We start from the raw sequence: 12,679 nt of genomic DNA, 5'->3' as shown, positions 1-12,679 counted from the left end.
CAGAGAGCATCTGATTTGATTGAGCATTTAGAATTTGTCCTTCTTCAAAAAGGCACTCAAGGCAAGAGGTCCAGTTTAGGACTGATGCTTTTGTCCTTCTTTTAGACAACGAAGTAATATGAATGACCCCTCTCCAGGTCAGGCCCTTGCCTGATGACTTCTTTAGCAGCAAGAGATTGACGTATTTTGTCAGGATAGTGGCATGGTCTGCTGAAAATCAAGTTGGGTGGGTGGAAAAGAAAGTGGCAAAGGAAAGGCAGGACGTAGACCCTTTGAACAATCTTTAGCACCCATAGGTCTGATGTGATGGATTTCCAGCCATGGAGAAAATCACAGATACCCCCATCCCCCAGTCCCCATGGCCGATTGTGGGTGCAAGAGTGCAAATTAAAGTGGTTTGGGAAACACTGCAGCAGGGGAAGAAAGGTTAGAGGATTGCTGCCCCTTTCTGGAGTGAATGGCTCTGGCCGCCACAATACCCTCTGCATCGAAATGGCTGCATTTGCTGTTGACCCGGCTGGAAGGGTTGATGCCACCTGAAAGCCAGGCCTATTGAATAGCACCTAAACTCCTTATACTGCTGCTGGAATTGTCTGGCAGGAGACAATATCTCCAAGGATCGAGCTGGGACATGACTGACTTTGAATCGTTCGAGCTCCAAATAAGTATTCTCTATGAACAGCCTATAATCATCAAAGGGCATGACGGATCTCAACCAGGCATGTCTCATATACAACACTGGTGCCAATAGAACATCCATTGCAGGGGATGGTATCCAGATCTGCCTGCCACACATATATTGGTGCAACCTGCCTGTCTTGGACTGTTTAGCAGTCACAGCCGGTATGGCTTGCAGGTGGGGGGGAGGGGGGAGGAGGAGAGGGGGAGGGGGTCACCCGGCGAGGTCGTGCGGGGGGGGGGTTAATTTAATAATAATATTTTTTTTAAAGGAACAGGAAGCAGGCAGCGAGGCTCCCTCCCCCCAGCGTTGTGATTGGTCGGGACGCCGTCCAGCCAGAGGCTTATGGGGAGGCCATGTTCTCCATGCAGGCTGCATTGCAAATTTCAAAAACATGACATGCACATACTCATGCATGCTTAGATATGTGTGTTGGTAGGCACATTTGTCATCCCAGAAAAGTGCATGTAGTTCCCCATAGGGGGATGGTGGGATGGGCTCTGTAATCAATCAGACTTCAAGAGTCCCAGTCCAGAGTCTCACCTATTCTGTGTCGTACTGCTGCCCCTAAATCAGGTATGCCCTGGATCGCATCTGATTAAGTCGAAGAGGATCTCTAGTCTCGATAGTACTTTTATCAAGGAAGAGGTGAGTGCTGAATATCTTGTGGAATGATCACTGGTCATGCTTTAGTTATTAGATAGCATGACATTGGCCTGACATGGGCCAATGCTGTTTCGGGTTCAGCGACCAGTGTCACAATCGGATCTGGCACCAGCGCAGTCAGCATTTGTGGAGGCACAGAAGGGACTGGTGTGGACTCTGGAGCCGGGTTGGAATGCTGCACTGGCTCCGATTGTATCCTGGGAACAGGAATTTGTGGGGGGAAATGGGCAGTTTGTGTCAAGGAAGGGACTACCAGTGGCCATCCAACTGGGGGCTCCTGCGAATATATGAGGCTATATCATTTTGCCTACCACTTTAGGATCAGTTACAAAGACAGACATCCACAGATCGATCAATCACCCAATCCAAACTCATATATGACCATCAACCTCATAACAACAACTCTGAAGGCTGGTGATAACATTATTCTAAGGGCTGGAGGAACGAGCTGATTGCATGAGGGACGAGCTGATTGCATGAGGGAAGAGCTGATTGACTGTGGAGCTGGGCTATTGTGACAGCCTCTGTCCCCAAGGGGCGACTAGCTTATCAGGGTTCACTACATGAAGTATCACTGCCCAATCTCCGTTGAGAAGCGATTGTCTGCTCCACCTACCTCAAAGGTATCTTTACCAGTCTCAGTATTCCCCAGATTGCCAACGTCATGGGACGACCTTGCATTAAGTATCTGTCACACACATGTATTTGATTACTTTCAGAAACTGTCTGCATAGTAGCTTCCTCTGCTTGTTTTTCATCTCTCTGGTTACTCCACACAGTGGTTGATACACCATAGTACCTGCCAGCCTGGCTATTTGGAGCTCAACACTTCATGGTCAACCCATTTTTATTCACTTACACATCAGCCCCCGTTTCCCTCTACCCTCTGTTCTTCTGTCTATCCCCCTCTGCACCCAATAACTCTCTTCTGCACTTCCTATAACACATTGTTACTACTGTGCTGCAGTGGCTACTCCTCCGATAAGGCGGAGGAGCGTCACCCCTCTACTTCAGCTGCAAACTGAATACAAAAAAGATAATTATACATTTAGTTATTATCATTTTGTTTTTTGTATTCAGCTTGCAGCTGAAGCCAGGCGGGCAGGGCTGGGCTCCCCGAAAGTAACAGGGGGAGGAGTAGTGGCAGCACCTAAAGTGCGCATGATGCTTTGGCCATCCGTCTCAGGCCAGCCAAAGTGTCATGCGCACTCTGCATGTTCTCCACCCAGGCAGCATTACAGCCTGGGTTGACAAGATGCACAGCGTGCCAGCCCCTGTCTGAGCACGGAACCACAGCGCTCACACCAATCACTACGCTGCTAAGGGAGCATTGTGATAGGCCAGGGGATTCTGGGAGGCTATGTGCTTCCTTCCGTGCAGAAAGGAAGATAGAGAAAGAAGCCCTCTCCTCTTCTTCTAATTACAAATCAGATACCACAAGAATGGCTGCTGAGTCCTATTCCCTCTCTATATTCTCACCCCTAACATCTGTCCTTGGATCTTTTTTCTTTTAATCCATCTGTACATCAGGGGCAGACCAATACTTCCGCTCTTCTCTGTGACCCCACTTAGGTGAGGTGGTAGTTCCTGAATGGCTTTTCCACTTTCTGTTGCGAGTAGAGTATATCCATTGAAATGTATTTCAAAGAGAAGAAATAGGACGAGAAAGCATAAGAAAACAAATATCAGAATATTGGGAAGGTACTTGTAAACAGTAAAAACACAGACGAGTTGTGCCTTTTGTATTATGGCTCGATCATCAAACTGGTAAAATAAAAAGATAAAATGTTAACAGCATTTCTCTGTTTATTTGGTGGCTTGAAGAAAGGGCCTTGTCTCAAACCCTGATATTTGTATTTACTTCCCACAGGATCAGTGGGTAAAATATAAAATACATTTCAGCTTGATTAAGCAAATGCAGATGAGTTTGTGAATACACTTTTTGAGTATTTAGTCAGCAACCAAGGAGTTTACTGAGAGCAGTTTGTCTGCAGCTCCAATGTGGTAGGTAACACCTTTTCTGTTTTACTCCTGTATTGTTGTGTTATGGGATACAGTCCTTGGCAGTGTGGTGAATGAAAAGGCGTGAGCGACAGGGACTCAGTTTATAGTTGTCAGTAAACTGGCAGCTTTGAGCAGCTTTCGAGGTCCCTTTATGGTATTTCTTATGATCATAGTCCCTTTGGCTGGTTACTGCATTGCACTGTCCAACATGAGATATTTTGTTTAAAAAAATGATGGTCTTGAGCAGTTGTGGTTGGAGAGAGGAATGGTGGGGAGATATACTTTGTTACTATCATCCCATATCTGATTTTATTGTGAAATGTAAAGAACCAGTCATGGTAAGCAGATAGTTGGGACCTGTAGTGGTGATCTAGATTACAGTCCTATGATTGGCCAGCAGTATGTAGCAGATCTTTTCAATTATTTCATGCCTTTTCAGCTGGTGAGGACTGGTTTAGGTACTGGTACAGTTCTGAGTGATGGGCAAGGCGTGTACCAGATATGTCTTATGTGAGTGGAAGAGGATTAAGCAGTATAAAGGAGATATTATGCAGCCTGTATGAGCTACAGCTGGCTGAATATTGCTGAGTGTTATTATGGTATTAGTACAAGGCATTGCACATCGGACCAATATACCCTAAAAACCGCCTTCACTTCAACAAACCAACTAGACGCCTGTGCTCAGCCTCACTGTGACTCGCACCCCCCGCATCTACAAAAGCCAAATACAAGATCGAGCTTTTTCCTACATCGCACCCAAAACCTGGAACGACCTCCCCCTGTACATCAGGGCATCTTCCACACTTCTTGAATTCCGCAAGAAGCTGAAGACCATACTTTTCAACTAATGCATTTGGGCTGCCTCCCATCACCCTCAGTCCTATGACTACTCTCCTTCTCCAGTGCCTGGTACCCTACCGGGTGATTAGCTGCACAAGACACATCAACAGAAAATAAGATAACATCACATCACATTACATCACATCACATAACAGTGTGGGCTAGAGGGCTTATATATACATTGACATTACTGTATAATAGCCAGTGTAGCTGCAAGTCAACCCTTCATAACCTAACAGGAAATAGAAAAACAGTGTGTTGTTTGGGCTGTATCATAGCTGTGGGTTTTCAGCTGTAATGTATAATTAAAGGTGAGATTAGCACTGTGGGTTCTAATGTAGAGTTGATTTAATGATGACGTTATGCTGGAACTAGCCATGTTTTCAACTCTCGTCTGACGTGTGTATGCTTCTGAATGCTTCAAATCTTGGCCGGTGGCAAGCTCCATTATGGTAAGGTGGTATGATGATCTGTGGTGCAAGCCTGTAGCACAGCTTCCTGCTTTGTGTGCATTGCTTGGATTTAACATGTAGGTATAGTCGTCCAATTCCTTGAAAGGCTCTGTGGACAATGCAGAGTGCCTTGAAAATTGTTCTTCTAACTATAAGTAGCCAGTGGAGTGACTGCAGGACTTAAGTTATGCTTTCTTTTTCTATTGATTTTATGAGTAGAGGCAATATCTTGAAGTTTGCAGCAGTTGTTATAGCCACAGGTTTCTACTGAAGCTCCTTCCACTAGCAAATGCAACAGCTAAAATGTGCTGTTATGAGTATAACTGCACACAGTTGCTATACTATATTATTAACGTTAAAACAGAAAAAATGTTCCACTGACCCCAAAATAGTGCAAGATTGACACCTGCTGCCATAATTGCACAGATGGGTATTGTATCCAGTTGGCCAGCTGACCTGCATAGTTGCCAAGTAGCTCCATGTCACTTTTTATATAACACTAAGCTGAATTCCCCAACTTGTAGTTTCACCTTTAATCATAGTATGTATTGCTAAAAACTACCTGCATGCAAAGTGGTGCTAGCTATAAAATGAGGACTGGCTGAAGATTACTTGTCGGGCATGGGCCACTCAGTAGGTAGTAACCTGTATGGTCTGTGTCTCTGAAGAGCATCCACTGCTATGGCAAATTGACACCATGGGACCTGGTAATCATTAATATCACATGCAGGACTCCTGTAATAAATCACTACAGTCTACTCATGCCATTGTACATCAGACAGATGTCAGTCAAGAAGTGCTGGAAAGGGCTCTTTTGTTTTACTTATTTGGACATCTGCAACAGAGTATGCTTACTGCTAATATAATGGTCTGCCCGCCAAATTCAGATGAGAGCTGACCATAGTTTAGCAACGGCGGAGACTACTCTGTCTTCGCCATGGCCAAACTTCTCAGATGGACACGGAGTAAGGGCCATTAGAAGGTTGTTTATAATATCCACCTGCCCAATTTTAGATTGGTGAAAATATAGCCATTTTGTACTGCCCATCACCGCAAGGCAAACCCTGACGGCAAGGGGCAAAAGAAGGCTCTCTTGCCATGGTAAAGGACTTCCATGGCGAGCGAGGCACTGTTTTTCTTTTTCTGTTCAAAAACAAAAACCCAGTTTGGGATTTTGTTTTTGAAAATAAAAAAGTTTGAAACTTTACCATGCGGCTCCATCATGTTTGACGGAGCCCTATGGCAAAGTTCGAATACATTGGCAGGGACTTCCTTGATAGCAGTTCTTGTCAATGGTTGCAATGTCTGCCAGGCATTTAAAAATTTGGTAGGCAGTTATTCTGTCTGGACGATGGAGTAATTTACTCTGTCGCCCTGATGGAGTATATTCTGTCCGCCAACATCAAAATCAACCCCATAGTTACTAATTCTCAGACACAGCCTAAAATCATAACACTAATTGATACATAACCTTGGCCCATGATGCAACAATAAGAAGGTGCCTTGTTCCACCTATATCCACTAAGCTAAACAAATCCTGCCACTGTCTATCATGCATACATCTAGCAACTTAAAGCAGCCCCTGAAGTTTCTGAGCGCTTTCTGAAAATCACTACAGCATACATTTGCCCTCTTTCTACTGTCGAATATTTTTCTGAAGCATCCCTTTCCATACTGGGACTTGTAGGGCTATATACATAATATACATAGAAAGTCAAAACTATAAACCCCAGAATAAATATTGCTGTTGGATAATAATTATTTTCTGCTACAGAAAATCAATCGCTTATACCTCACAGTGACATGATAAGAATGTATAGAAAGGGAGTTTTATAGATTAATCTAGTGATTTGGATCATAGACCATAACATTAATAAAAAATACACGGTGAGGGATTTAATATATAGAGCTATGTTTATGATTTGCCATATTTTTCAATCGGACAACAAACTATGAAAAAATACATCAGTGAAAACCTTCTCTTTTGCAGTTCAAAGCAATCTGCTCTATGGTACACCAAAATAACATAAAATAAAATATAATCACTTATAACAGGTGTGAATGGGCACATCACACTTGTTCGGAGGCGGAGTGAGCGGGATTAAAGGTTGTCACTACATTGCCAACCCTCTGTTCAAAAACATTTTGTGCACCAATGTAGATAATTTTTATGTTTGGATTCTGACAATTTTCAAAGCAAATAAACAGGGGGTGGGAGAAATTCCGCTCCGCCGGTGGAGTTTTGACCTGCTTTTGGCAAAGTTTTTTCTCGCAAGTGGCTCGCCAACAGTAAGTTGGCAAATCCGGGCAAGAAATTGCAATCCCCCTTGCGTGATTTTCATACTCTAGAACACCTACTGGCCACTATCATTATAATTAAAATTTAAAAATAAATGTGTTTGTCCAGTGCCTATCTACATACACTACAACGTCCACACTTGTAAAACCCATTATTGCAGTCAGTAAGCTAGTCCATTATGTGTGTGGCTAGCTCGAGCTAATCATATTTGCTAATGTTAAGCCTCTTCCAAATGTTATGCTGGGCGTCAAGGATAGATACGGGTGTAAGGTCTAAATGCCAGTGTTTTTTTCCAGAATATGAAAAAGTTAATTGGAATCCCGGTAAAAACTAGTAATCAATCGTCACTGTATTTGAGTGGATGTGTAACTGTCTCCCTAGAGATTACATACACCTATATGTTTGTTTATGATCACTGTTGAATATGGATTCAGGATGTCAACTCAAGCTTGTATCTGTGGAAGACTTTAAATTCACTATATCTGATTGCTTGACTCCAAATGATGGGTGATGGTGAGTCCACAGAAAGCATTCTAGTTATTGTTTCTTAGATTTATTTATTATTTACAGCCCTGAGAAAGTTGAGGGCCTACTTGCAATATGGCGTAACACATGTTGGCTGTTTCTTGTATTACATCAACGCTGTACGAACTACATGGTGAAGCAGAAATAAAACTACTTGAAACTCCACGACTCCCTGGGTTGGACATTTGACTTTCATTTGAATTTTGAGTGCTCAGATCTCTTTATGTTTAGTGTTGATTAACCCCTATGTTTTGGCGGTTATGTTTGGGTTTGTATGGTTGTCGACCCTTGCTCTTAAACACCACCAAACACTCCTGCTTCTCACTGGATCCCGGATAGTATCGGTGAGCGCCTTGGCTTTGGTCTGGCTACCTTGCTTATGTGAGAACAAACATAACAAATTGAAGGGAAGCAAACAACATCTAATCAGACAATCTGTACACTTACGCCAGGTGATACCTCCCAGCTGTGATAGTGGCTGGTATCCCTGTGCCTGACAAAATCTTCCTTGTCACAAAAACATTGTGGACCCGCAGAGTTCACACATTTCCACACTAAAAATTATTGCTAACTTTGAGCAATTCAAATTGTGTCATGAAGCACAATGGACCTGAAGGAGGTAGGCACTCATCTCAACACCAACCAACTGGCGCTTTCTGCATGAGACTTCAGTATCGCGGTGATTGACACAAATAATGGCTGGATGGTACTTACCACTGCCGTGCCTCAGATACTACACTAATGCTGACAATCATACCTGCCACTGAAAACACCCTCCGCGTGCCATGGCTGTGCTGCTGCCGGCGGTCTCACACCAGCTCTGCACACAACGACTCCCAACTTCCTGGAGGGTTGGTGTGTGGTGCAGGTGATGGTGGTGGTAGCTGGAGATAGACTTCTTTGGCTCTTGATGCATGCCCCTTCTCAATGTGAACTCAAATGGCCTCATTCAAGATGACCGACAGTCCAGTTACTGAATGATTGTTCTGTGGGTTGATTTAAAGTCTGACTGATGCTTCAAACAAAACAGAGGCTGATTGGGGCTGACTTATTGCACGTTGATATTTGTGCTAAACCTGTGGGCTGATTCAAAATGTGAGTGACACTTCCATTAAGCAATAGCTGAAGGTGGCTGATCCAAAGATCCTGTATATGTTTATTGAGAATTATTGTCAGTTTTGGTGGCTGGAGCCAGATACAGCCTCAGCAGTGAATGTGAGGAAGCAGTTCCCTACCCAAGTATAAGCTATATTATCAGATAAGTGCAATAATCAGTAAGATGTCCTTAGAATACAATTTGAGTCTATGTACTTGGTAATTCACCCATCCCCCATGCCATACTTCACGATAGAACTACATGTTCCAGAATGCACTGCTACTGATAATCTATATTCCAAGCAGCCAATTCAGAGGAATGTTGGGCAATCCCTGTTGAGAATGGTACGAAATTGACAAAAGTGCACATGTGTAGAAGGATGCAATGGGGAATGTCCCAGGATAGCGCCACTGGTTCAGACATGAAATAAGTTTAATACTAGGGAGCAAAAGAGGGGCACAAAGTAGGGAGAGAAAATGCCAAGGGAACTCCCTTTGTAGAGGAAGGAGTGTAAGCTGGGGACCATAACAAAGTCTAAATAATCAGACAGTCAAGGCAGGAAAGCAGGAGGATGTCTGTGGAGCTAGACTATTAACCGCACTCATACATTTGAGCAGCGGTGGCTCTATTAGGGGCACGAGCGTCATCCACCTGCTGCCAGCACAGCAAACATAAAAAATGAAATGGTAATAAAATGAATTTGTTACCATTTTATTTTTCACTTTCTCTCCCCAGCCTGAGCCGTGTTTGGGGGCAGGGCCACTGCTACTGACTGACAGCAGGGTAGTGTTGCTCACTCTACCAGCTTAGAGGTTGCATGTCATTTTGGCTGGCTGTCTTGCGACGGCCAGCCTGACATGCGCACTTTAAACCTCTCAGCTCCAGTGCTTGCGGGAGCATTGAGGCAGCCTGCTCCAGCCAATCCTAATGCTGCTCTCATGCTGCTGATCATTGTCAGCAGCAAGAGACCAGTGCCTGGATTGGTGTGGAAGATTGCCGCAGACCAGCGCCTAGGGATTGAAGCACGAGGAATCGAGGATTGGAGGAGGCGAGCCAGCGCATGCAGTGGGTAAATTTTTATTTTTGATAGCCCACTGACACGCTCTGTTAGAAACTCGTACTGCCTTCAGCCTCAATGCCAGAGCTCTCCGTCTTGGTTCGTTATAAACACTGTTGAGAAGAAGCAATTACCTACAGCTTTGGCATTGACCTTAAGGCATTGCTGGCTAGTGGTTCGTTGGTTGCCTCACCAAATATTTAGGGTACCAGCCGCCACTGCATTTGAGTGCTCCATTGGCTTCTGTAGGAGGCATATGTTCCCTTTATGGTGGACTGCAAGACCATTTCTTTAACCAGATTTTATACCTGACTTCTACACTTATGATTGCTGCTGGGTGTGGTTTTAATGGACATAATCTATTTCGTGTTTAAAGGTTCTGACGACAAATAACAGTGTCTCAGTCCCTTTCTGGGTCGCCACCTCCTTTTGATATTCTCTTCTATGATTTTTCATCTGCTCCTGGCCACCAAGTTTGCAGGTACCGTTTGAAAGCTATTTCGTTTTCTTGTGTTTTGATTTACCATACCCTGATTTGGATTATTTTGCACTTTTCTGATTTTTTTGATGTGTATATTGTATGAAAGCTGTTTTTCATCATGTACATACACAAACACTGGTCTTTGAAACATCTACCTTGCACAACAATCATAATCTTAAACAGAGGTAGAGAATGCCCAAAAATACACAGCAAGGTCCACTGTCTTGTAGAATTAGATTATGTTACCATTTAAATTAGGTTATGTTAGCATTCAAATTATGTTGTGTTAGCATTTTCTCTATCATCTATGCTGGCCTAAGTCTACTTCAAAGCACTATGTGCATTCAAGCGGAGCTGTAAGTGCTTTGGTTGTATTTCCCCCACTTATCTAGTGCTCATTCTATGTGTTTTTACTCAAAGAGGAGTGGAGGCTTGTTTGCCAACAAGGCACTCCCTCTAACACGATTTATACAGAATGTCTGTCCCTCATTCCTCAAGTGACAGAGACAATTTGCCTTCAATGGTAGGATATTTAGAAAACATTCCTCATGCATGATATATTCAGATAACCAATTAGCTAATCCACCGTGACCAGTCTGTTTGCATCCTCTATTAGGGAGCGACATGTCATCAGACATCTATGTGGAGAATCATCATGCTAGACCATTATGTGACCAGTGGTTGCATAAACAATGACATGAGGCTGTTGTTCACAGTTCCTGTGAGTGACCACACACTTGACTCTTGTGACTTCCGTGTGTGTCTAAGTACAAACGAAAAATGAAGCAGTATCACACCTGTGGATGTCTCCCAATGGAGGGATGGCCAAGAGGTCGGAGTAACCCTATCTTCAATGCTCACTTCGTTCCTGTGTTTTCCAGGACTCGGCTCAGAACACATTTTAAAACCTCGGGACTTAATTGTGCACGTGTTGATTTTACATGGAATTATATTACTGGACTGGTGGCTCACATTATGCATTCTTTTAACTTGTTGCTTTAATCATAAATCCCAAGAAACTACACTTCCCAGTAAACCCAAGGTCACAAACTACAAGTTGAGGGGAGGTGAATTCACCAATCAATCATGAGCTTAGACTATAAATAGCAGTCTACAGGAAGTAACAGCCTCTTTTCCTGTTGCTCAAACACAGGTCAAGCACTCCACATCACTCCTTTATGTATTTTTTTAGGTCTCGGCCTGATCCAGCCGATGCGCTGGTCTGGCCGAGACATTTAGAAAAGTGCTACTTTCCCGGCGACCAGCTTACTATCACGCGCACAAGAGCGCATATTAGCAAGCTGGTGGCCGGCAAGGTAGCACTTGCAGTGACGCGTGTGCGCACCACTCGCGTCACCACTCGGGTTTTTCTTGTTTTTTGGTTTTTTGCGATCGCGCTAGGCATGCGCTTGTTTGTAATCCTGTTTGACAGTGTCTCTTCCTCCACTAGATCTCCCCAAAGGGAGCGACCCATGCAGAGTTCAAGCTGCTCCCAGTAATGAATTCAATTTCACTGTCCCTCCTTAATGAGCTCTCTCCTCCCCACCGCTCCCACTAATGTGTAATGAGCTCTTCTCATCTGCACCCATTTCACTCATGATTTCACCTAGCAGCTCTTGCAAACGGCAATGCAGTGTTCATTGAGAAAAAGAAACTGGTTAGTAATGTCCGCGGGCTTAAATATGGACTTGCCCAGCTATGTGTCTAATCCACGTGCGCTTGTTTATAATCCTGTTTGACGGTGTCTCTCCCTCCACTAGATCTCCCCAAAGAGAGCGACCCACGCAGAGTTCAAGCTGCTCCCAATAATGAATTGGATTTCCCCGTCCCTCATTGGCTCTTAATGAGGTCTCTCCTCCCCACCGCTCCCAGTAATGTGTAATGAGCTCTGCTCACCCGCACCCATTTCACTCATGATTTCACCCAGCAGCTTGATACACAAGGAAAAAAGATGCAGGAAAGGGGGAAGTTGTTTTACCAGATTCCAGTTTCCAAAGGCAAATAGGATTTTTTGCTTGCAAATCGCTATTGTATCTGTAGGGGGGCTGTCATAAAAAATTAAACTGTGCTGCATAGGGGATAAGAGAAAAGGCGTGGAAAGATGCAGAGTTCATCCCAAAAACACAGGTTGGACGGATGATGCTCCGAAGCATTATCAGTACTTTTATGCTGTACATTGTCACTCCCGCTCAGCAAATAAGAGAAGAAAACAAGCATTTGCAAGGCCTCTAGGTCTGACCTTAGCAAGCTAGTGCACTGGTTATTTTCTATTTTTTATTGCAAGCCTATGCAGCAAGAATACAAAAGGAAATTGAAATAACATCCATGATGTGACAGTTTTACTAGGTATGTTTTCAAATAAGGAGCATTTCAATTATGCCAGGTATTATTATTATTACAGTTTATGAAAGAGACCAGAATAAATTATGACCCAACCAAGCACACAAACTGCAGCCAGCTACTATGTTACAATATCACTTAAACACTTTCTAACAACAACTTTAACAAGCAGTGGTATAGCCAATAGGTCTCGCCTTTGGGACCTTATAAGTGCTTAGCCATGCAACAGTTTGATGTTGC

Source organism: Lissotriton helveticus, chromosome 10 (genome assembly GCF_964261635.1).
Source record: "Lissotriton helveticus chromosome 10, aLisHel1.1, whole genome shotgun sequence".
Taxonomy (NCBI): domain Eukaryota; kingdom Metazoa; phylum Chordata; class Amphibia; order Caudata; family Salamandridae; genus Lissotriton; species Lissotriton helveticus.
Note: the sequence above shows the minus strand (reverse complement) of the source record.